The following is an 8,423-nucleotide window of genomic DNA, read 5'->3' as shown; positions in this document are numbered from 1 at the left end:
GGGGAAAGGACAGTGTATATAACACACTGTGACCCCCCAGTCCCAGAGAGGGGAAAGGACAGAGTATGTAACACACTCTGACCCCCAGTCCCAGAGTGGGGAAAGGACAGTGTATATAACACACTGTGACTCCCAGTCCCAAAGAGGGGAAAGGACAGAGTATATAACACACTGTGACTCCTAGTCCCAGAGAGGGGAAAGGACAGAGTATGTAACACACTCTGACCCCCAGTCCCAGAGGGGGGAAAGGACAGTGTATATAACACACTGTGACCCCCCAGTCCCAGAGAGGGGAAAGGACAGAGTATATAACACACTGTGACTCCCAGTCCTAGAGAGGGGAAAGGACAGTGTATGTAACACACTCTGACCCCAGCCCCAGAGTGGGGAAAGGACAGTGTATATAACACACTGTGACCCCCCAGTCCCAAAGAGGGGAAAGGACAGAGTATATAACACACTGAGACCCCCAGTCCCAGAGAGGGGAAAGGACAGAGTATGTAACACACTCTGACCCCCAGTCCCAGAGGGGGGAAAGGACAGTGTATTTAACACACAGTGACCCCAGTCCCAGAGTGGGGAAATGACAATGTATGTAACACACAGTGACCCCCAGTCCCAGAGAGGGGAAAGGACAGAGTATGTAACACACTCTGACCCCCAGTCCCAGAGTAGGGAAAGGACAGTGTATGTAACATACAGTGACCCCCCAGTCCCAGAGAGGGGAAAGGACAGGGTATGTAACGCACTGTGACCCCCAGTCCCAGAGAGGGGAAAGGACAGTGTATGTGACACACAGTGACCACAGTCCCAGAGAGGGGAAAGGACAGAGTATGTGACATACTCTGACCGCAAGTCCCAGAGTGGGGAAAGGACAGTGTATATAACACACTGTGACTCCCAGCCCCAGAGGGGGGAAAGGACAGTGTATGTGACACACAGTGACCACAGTCCCAGAGAGGGGAAAGGACAGAGTATGTGACATACTCTGACCGCAAGTCCCAGAGAGGGGAAAGGACAGTGTATGTAACACACTGTGACCCCCAGCCCCAGAGAGGGGAAAGGACAGTGTATGTAACACACTGTAACCCCCAGTCCCAGAGAGGGGAAAGGACAGAGTATGTAACACACTGTGACCCCCTGTCCCAGAGAGGGGAAAGGACAGGGTATGTAACACACTGTGACCCCAGTCCCAGAGAGGGGAATTAACACTGTATATAACACACGGTGACACCCAGGCCCAGAGGGGGGAAAGGACAGTGTATGTAACACACTCTGACCCCCCAGTCCCAGAGAGGGGAAAGGACAGTGTATGTAACACACAGTGGCCACAGTCCAGAGATTGGAAAGGACAGTGTATCTAACGCACTCTGAACCCCAGTCCTAGATTGGGGAAAGGACAGTGTATCTAACATACTCTGAACACCAGTCCCAGAGAGGGGAAAGGACAGTGTATGTAACACACAGTGGCCACAGTCCAGAGATTGGAAAGGACAGTGTATCTAACACACTCTGAACCCCAGTCCCAGAGAGGGGAAAGGACAGTGTATATAACACACTGTGACTCTCAGTCCCAGAGAAGGGAAAGGACAGTGTATATAACACACTCTGACCCCCTGTCTTTGTCATCCTTTAGGTCCCTTTTAAATCTTTCCTCTCTCATGTTAAGCACATGCCCTCTATTTTTGGACTTCCCCACCCGGGTAAAATACTTTGCTTATTCACCCTATCCATGCCCCTCATGATTTTAGAAACCTCTGTAAGATTACCCCTCAGCCTCCAATAATCCAGGAAAAATCTTTGGAACATATCACTCACACACCAGACATCAGAACTGATCCTGATAAAGACAAGTCAAATCAACGGTTTTCTGCTATCTCGCAGCTTCAGTGATTCACAGGTATGCGGAACGAAGTGGAAATTTCTTATTTAATTTGGCAATCGCAAATGATTCACTGCGATGACATTGTTGCCAAAAGAAAATGTGTTATTGGGAATAAATTCAATAAATCCTCTTTGAAAGGATCGGACTGAACAGAGAACAGGACAGGCCCTTCGGCTCTCGACGTTGCACCAACCTGTGAAACCAATCTGAAGCCCATCTAACCTACACTATTCCATTCTCGTTCAGACCATTTAAATGTTCTCAATGCTGGCGAGTCTATCACTGTTGCAGGCAGTGTGTTCCACGTCCCTACTATTCTGAGTAAAGAAACTCCCTCTGACATCTGTCCTATACCTATCACCCTCTCAATTTAAAGCTATGTCCCCCTATGCTAGCCATCGCCATCCGATGAAAAAGGCTCTCACCGTCCACCCTATCTTATCCTAAATGTCTCAATTAAGTCGCCTTTCAACTTTCTTCTCTCTAACGAAAACAGCCTCAAGTTCCTCGAAGACCTTCCCTCCATACTAGGCAACATCCCGGTAAATGACCAAAGGGTCTGTTTCCATGCTGTACATCTTCTATGACTCTATGACTCTAAATCTCCTCTGCACCTTTTCCAAAGCTTCTACATCCTTCCTATAATGCACCATGGGAGGCACGGTGGCCCAGTGGTTAGCAGTGCTGCCTCACAGCACCAGGGACCTGGGTTTGATTCCCACTTCCGGCGACTGTCTGTGTGGAGTTTGCACGTTCTCCCTGTGTCTATGTGGGTTTCCTCCGGGTGCTCCGGTTGTCTCCTACGATCCAAAAGTATACAGGTCAGGTGAATTGGCCATGCTAAATTGCCCACAGTGATAGGTACATTAGTCAGAGGGAAATGGGTCTGGGTGGGTTAATCTTCGGAGGGTCAAAATGGACTTTTGTTGGGCTGAAGGGTCTGTTTCCATATTGTAGGGAATCTAATCTAATGCGACAACCAGAACTGTACGCAATACTCCAAAATACAGCCACACCAGTGTTTTGTACAGCTGCAACATGACCACATAGTTCTGAAACTCAATCTCTCTGCCGATAAAAGCTAACACAGTGTATGCCTTCTTAACAACCCTATCAACCTGGGTGGCAACTTTCAGGGATCTATGTATGTGGACACCGAGATCTCTCTGCTCATAAGAATTGTATCATTAGCCCAGTATTCCTGTTGCTCCTTCCAAAGTGAATCACCTCACACTTCTCCACATTAAACTTCATTGATACTCATTAAATATGGGCTCATTCTGACCCAGATCTGCCTGCTGAGGCGGATGCATCATTGACTGGACTCAGTGTCGTACTCTTTTTAAGCACAGCAAGGTCTTTGACTGAAATGTTGGAATTGTAGCTACATGGATTGTGAGGTGTTTATAGCCTACATCTTAGGTGTAACGTTCACATGTTTACAAATGTATTACAGAGGCCACAAATCAATGGCTACATTGCTAAATACGAAAGAATGAGTAAAGATGTCACGAAGTGTTCAGAGATGACATTTGAAATTGAAGAGATTTGTTGCTGCAACTGGGTATGTCAAGCTGCAGTGGACACATTCTGATACATTGCCTTTAAACAATCTACAGTAAAGAAGGTGCATTTTGTTCAAGATGGAGACTCCAATACTTCATTGCCGAGAACACAACCACCAGGATACCCTAACATTACCCACAAAAACCTACCACCTTGAACCACACACAGGGTAGGGCAGCAGATGCAGGACAACACCATCCATTGCAGGTTCCCCTCTGAAACCAAGGTCCACCTCCCCCTCCCCACACTCCCCATCTACCACAACCCCAACACTGCCCTCCACCCACCACCACATACATAGACAACCAAATGATTTCTTTCCTCGAGCACTCTGTGATGTAAGACCACAAGAAATTGGAACAGGGGTAGGCCACTTGAATCTGCTCTGCCATTCGACAGGATCATGGTTCACATTTACTTTCTTGCCCAAGTCTCATAACCGTTGATTCTCCAATGAATAAGAGTTCATCTACTGTATCCTTAAACAGACACAAGAGCTCTGCCTTCATTGTTCATTGTACCAGGACATTCCAAACACTCACAACCCCGTAAGAGAAGAAATTCTTCCACATCACAGTCTGAAAATGGCAGCCCTTTGTTCTGAGACAACGCCGTTCTGGATTCAATGAGATTACCTCTCATTCTTCGACATTCAAGTGAGTACTGTCAGAAGGTAGGTGCTGAGGAAGCACCACATTGTCGGAGAGTCAGCACTGAGTGTGCCACACTATGGGAGGGTCAGTGCTGAGGGAGCCCCGCACTGTGGGAGGGTCAGCGCCGAGGGAGCCCCGCACTGTGGGAGGGTCAGCGCCGAGGGAGCCCCGCACTGTGGGAGGGTCAGCGCCGAGGGAGCCCCGCACTGAGGGAGGGTCAGCGCTGAGGGAGCCCCGCACTGTGGGAGGGTCAGCACCGACGGAGCCCCGCACTGTGGGAGGGTCAGCACCGACGGAGCCCCGCACTGTGGGAGGGTCAGCGCAGAGGGAGCCCCGCACTGTGGGAGGGTCAGCGCTGAGGGAGCCACGCACTGTGGGAGGGTCAGTGCTGAGGAAGCCCCGCACTGTGGGAGGGTGAGGGCTGAGGGAGCCCCGCACTGTGGGAGGGTCAGCGCTGAGGGAGCCACGCACTGTGGGAGGGTCAGTGCTGAGGGAGCCCCACACTGTGGGAGGGTCAGCGCTGAGGGAGGGTCACACTGACACGGGGTCAGTGCTGAGGGAGGGTCACACTGACACGGGGTCAGTGCTGAGGGAGGGTCACACTGACACGGGGTCAGTGCTGAGGGAGGGTCACACTGACACGGGGTCAGTGCTGAGGGAGGGTCACACTGACACGGGGTCAGTGCTGAGGGAGGGTCACACTGACACGGGGTCAGTGCTGAGGGAGGGTCACACTGACACGGGGTCAGTGCTGAGGGAGGGTCACACTGACACGGGGTCAGTGCTGAGGGAGGGTCACACTGACACGGGGTCAGTGCTGAGGGAGGGTCACACTGACACGGGGTCAGTGCTGAGGGAGGGTCACACTGACACGGGGTCAGTGCTGAGGGAGGGTCACACTGACACGGGGTCAGTGCTGAGGGAGGGTCACACTGACACGGGGTCAGTGCTGAGGGAGGGTCACACTGACACGGGGTCAGTGCTGAGGGAGGGTCACACTGACACGGGGTCAGTGCTGAGGGAGGGTCACACTGACACGGGGTCAGTGCTGAGGGAGGGTCACACTGACACGGGGTCAGTGCTGAGGGAGGGTCACACTGACACGGGGTCAGTGCTGAGGGAGGGTCACACTGACACGGGGTCAGTGCTGAGGGAGGGTCACACTGACACGGGGTCAGTGCTGAGGGAGGGTCACACTGACACGGGGTCAGTGCTGAGGGAGGGTCACACTGACACGGGGTCAGTGCTGAGGGAGGGTCACACTGACACGGGGTCAGTGCTGAGGGAGGGTCACACTGACACGGGGTCAGTGCTGAGGGAGGGTCACACTGACACGGGGTCAGTGCTGAGGGAGGGTCACACTGACACGGGGTCAGTGCTGAGGGAGGGTCACACTGACACGGGGTCAGTGCTGAGGGAGGGTCACACTGACACGGGGTCAGTGCTGAGGGAGGGTCACACTGACACGGGGTCAGTGCTGAGGGAGGGTCACACTGACACGGGGTCAGTGCTGAGGTAGTGCCACACTAACACGGGGTCAGTGCTGAGGTAGTGCCACACTGACACGGGGTCAGCGCTGAGGTAGTGCCACACTGACACGGGGTCAGTGCTGAGGTAGTGCCACACTGTCAGAAGGTCAGTACAGAGCGTGTTCTGTACTGTTGAACAGTCAGTGCAGTACAGACAGGCACTGTCGGAGTGTCAATACTGAGGGACCACTGCACAGTCGGAGGTCAGTACTGATTTCTCATGACAATGTTGGAGTTCTCTTGTTGCAGAATTTGCAGACAAATCATACCAACCGACCATGGTTCTGAACACTACTCCTATTTGCAATGAGACATGAAACAGAGGACGTCAGACAAACAGGCAGAGAGATTCACAGAGAGGTACTGAGAAAGACAGGGATAGAAATCAGAGGTTGAGTTGTCTCCTTGATGACTTTACCTGACACATATACAGACAGAGGAGGCAGCTACTGGAGATCAGCTGGAGTGACCTGGGCTGGCAGCAAGGAGGCAGAATGATGTTCCTGGACACATCCACCTGGGGTCACCCCTCTCACTGAGTCCGAGCTCTAACCAGGAATGGTAATGTTGTAAACAGTCCCAGTTATACACTGCTGAGTGCAGCAATTTCAAGGTGTGTCTCAGTCCAAAGGTTGGAAGCACTGATGGCTTTCACTTTCCAATTCTCGGAATTTACTCTGAGACTCGGGGAGCACCACACTGACACGGGGTCAGTGCTGAGGGAGGGTCACACTGACACGGGGTCAGTGCTGAGGGAGGGTCACACTGACACGGGGTCAGTGCTGAGGGAGGGTCACACTGACACGGGGTCAGTGCTGAGGGAGGGTCACACTGACACGGGGTCAGTGCTGAGGGAGGGTCACACTGACACGGGGTCAGTGCTGAGGGAGGGTCACACTGACACGGGGTCAGTGCTGAGGGAGGGCCACACTGACACGGGGTCAGTGCTGAGGGATGGTCACACTGACACGGGGTCAGTGCCGAGGGAGGGCCACACTGACACGGGGTCAGTGCTGAGGGAGGGTCACACTGACACGGGGTCAGTGCTGAGGGAGGGCCACACTGACACGGGGTCAGCGCTGAGGAAGTGTCACACTGACACGGGGTCAGTGCTGAGGGAGGGCCACACTGACACGGGGTCAGTGCTGAGGGAGGGTCACACTGACACAGGGTCAGTGCTGAGGGAGGGCCACACTGACGCGGGGTCAGTGCTGAGCGAGGGTCACACTGACACGGGGTCAGTGCCGAGGGAGGGCCACACTGACACGGGGTCAGTGCTGAGGGAGGGTCACACTGACACGGGGTCAGTGCTGAGGGAGGGTCACACTGACACGGGGTCAGTGCTGACGGAGGGTCACACTGACACGGGGTCAGTGCTGAGGGAGAGTGGCACTGTTGGAAGGTCAGCCTAGAGCCAGCAGTTACTGTCGGAGGAGCAGTGTGCAGGGAGAATGCACATTCTGACAACGTAAGGAGCACATCAGCAGCAGAATGGGACAGGGGACGATAAAGGGATAGGGGCAGATCAGGTATAGGTGAGAGTGGCATTCCCGATTGGGTACAGGTAAGAGGATAGGGAGGATCGGGTAAGGTAAGGGGCAGACCAGACACAGGTGAAGCGGGGAATGGGGGCAGATCAGGTACAAATGAGGGGGCGAGGCAAATCGTGTTCAAGTAGAAGGCAGGGCAGATTGGGGACAGGTGAGTTATAGCATGCTGCTGTGCAGAGGGACCTGGGTGTCCTTGTGCAAGAATCACAGAAGGTTGGTCTGCAGGTACAACAGGTCATACAGTCACAGAGATGTACTGCATGGAAACAGACCCTTCAGTTCAACTCGTCAATGCTGACCAGGTATCCCAGCCTCATCTAGTCCCACCTGCCAGCACCCGGCCCATATCCCTCCAAACCCTTCCTATTCATATACCCATCCAGATGCCTTTTAAATGTTGTAATTGTACCAGCCACCACTACATCCTGTCAGCTCATTCCATACCCGCACCACCCTCTGCGTGAAAAAGTTGCCCCTTAGGTCTCTTTTATATCTTTCCCTCTCACCCTAAATCTATGCCCCTCTAGTTCTGGATTCCCCCAACTCCAGGGAAAAGACCTTGTCTATTTATCCTATCCATGCCCTCATGATTTTATCATCATCTCTAAGGTCACCCCTCAGCCTCCGGCACTCCAGGGAAAACAGCCCTTAAACGCTGCCTTCACTATCCTATCTACCTGTGACTCCACTTTCAAGGAGCTATAAACCTGCACTCCAAGGTCTCTTTGTTCAGCAACACTCCCCAGGATCTTACCATTAAGTGTAGAAGTCCTGCTAAGACTTGCTTTCCCAAAATGCAGCACCTCGCATTTATCTAAATTAAACTCCACCTGCCACTTCTCAGCCCATTGGCCCATCTGGTCAAGACCATGTTATAATCTGAGGTAACCTTCTTTGTTGGCTACTACACTTCTGATTTTGATGTCATCTGCAAACTTACTAACTATACCTCTTATGTTCATATCCAAATCATTTCTGTAAATGATGAAAAGTAGAGGACCCAGCACTGATCCTTGTGGCACTCCACTGGTCACAGGCCTCCAGTCTGAAAAATAACCCTGCACCACCACCCTCTGTCTTCTACCTTTGAGCCAGTTCTGTATCCAAATGGCTAGTTCTCCCTGTATTCCATGAGATCTAACTTTGCTAACCAGTCTCCCATGGGAAACCTTGTCAAATGCCTTACTGAAGTCCATATAGATCACATCTGCCGCTCTGCTCTCATCAATCCTCTTTGTTC

This window comes from Chiloscyllium plagiosum, chromosome 17 (assembly GCF_004010195.1).
Source record: "Chiloscyllium plagiosum isolate BGI_BamShark_2017 chromosome 17, ASM401019v2, whole genome shotgun sequence".
NCBI lineage: Eukaryota > Metazoa > Chordata > Chondrichthyes > Orectolobiformes > Hemiscylliidae > Chiloscyllium > Chiloscyllium plagiosum.
Note: the sequence above shows the minus strand (reverse complement) of the source record.